A 1350-nucleotide genomic window follows, 5' to 3' on the forward strand; every position below is an offset into this window, starting at 1 on the left:
ACCGGATATGTAAACGTCGACAAGGCTAACGTCACGACAGGCGAAGAGGAAAAGTACAAAATGGATGTTCGGATTCGATGATTCGAGGATACGCGGTTCGTATCCGTCCGAGTGGCGTCCGGTCAGGTTATTCGCTTGGGTTTGAGCTTGCATTTTGAGCCTGAAACCTTGGGATTGAATCCTCACGGCTGACCATGTGAGGAAAGAAGTCAGACAGCCGTTTGTTCTCTAATGATGCTTTAAAAGAAAGTAGATAGGTGTAGAGAAACGTCGGTAGAAATTCAGTTTTACTATAAAAACGAACTTTGTCAGACTGCAGATTGTCAGAAATTGTCCTTTTCTGTAAACACGATATAAAATTTAGTACTGTACTGTTTTCAGTCGTGTGTTGGCTTGACTGCAGATTGGCACTGATTTCCCGATTCGATTTGATTCCATACTAATTCCAATTCAGTTTCAAATCAGACGTATTTCAGTTAATTTTGCAGCTTAAGTCCGGCTTTGCTTTGGTCCAAGCTTTCAGGATCTCCACACCATCACGGCTTGGACGTCCTAAAGACGCCTGCCTTCAGCCTGGATGGCACTAGCTGATCCTGTTCATTCGCTCAACATATGGAATTTGGTCATCTGAGTTTCCGCAGGCTAGCAGATCAGCAGACGGCTTCTGCGGGACAAGAAGTACGCTACAAATATCACTTAGCGAAAATCTTCATGCACTGAAAAAAGGTCAAGATCAACGTCGGGATTTTCAGAATCGATGTCAGAACCTTCACATGAAGATCGCCATGAACCGGAAAACTGGACTTTGGAAAGGAGCAATCTGATCGTGAGATTTATGTTCAATACTGAAATCAGAATGGAGTGTCTGAGGAACTCTTCAACATGTATCTGCCTTCTCTTTACATCCCAGAAGAGGAAGGATAAGGAACGTCTCTGATGCTTTTTGCCGTCAGAGTTTTCTCCAAGCTTTTATCTGCGTTCAGACTCAAGATGAAAACCAACGAATAACGGCGACACCTGGATTTGGTTTGAATGGGAATGTACGAGCGGAGGACGAGTGTGTACCCCGCTAGCCTGTTTTTGGATTTTTATCTTTTTTTTCTTTTTCCCCCCATCTCCATGTGTATCTGAAGAGCGGTGGACAGAAAGACACACAGGGTTCAAGAGACTGGCTTGTGCACAGAGCGCGGGAGTGTCTGTATTGCGAAAAACTTCACGTTGAAAACGCCACGCGCTAACTCGCAGGGAGGCGAGCCGTCCCGTCGGATATTTACACAGTGGGGCCGGGACGGGCTCCTACTCTACACACCGAAGTTTGGCTGGTACCTACGTACGTCAGTTTGGAATGGC

At 45.7% G+C, this 1350-nt stretch overlaps 1 protein-coding gene across 4 annotated transcripts in view; it reads right to left on the reverse strand.

Moving 5' to 3' along the window:
• Nucleotides 1-1112: 1112 nt before the first annotated feature.
• osbpl8 (oxysterol binding protein-like 8) overlaps nt 1113-1350 on the reverse strand; it is a 119532-nt gene continuing 119294 nt past the window's right edge. For all 4 annotated transcript variants that reach the window (XM_030045466.1, XM_030045464.1, XM_030045465.1 and 1 more), the window contains one exon: nt 1113-1350. This exon is cut by the window's right edge and continues 2175 nt beyond it. The gene's annotated coding sequence lies outside the window, so the exon portion shown is untranslated.

The sequence above is a fragment of the Myripristis murdjan genome, chromosome 23 (genome assembly GCF_902150065.1).
Source record: "Myripristis murdjan chromosome 23, fMyrMur1.1, whole genome shotgun sequence".
Lineage (NCBI taxonomy): Eukaryota > Metazoa > Chordata > Actinopteri > Holocentriformes > Holocentridae > Myripristis > Myripristis murdjan.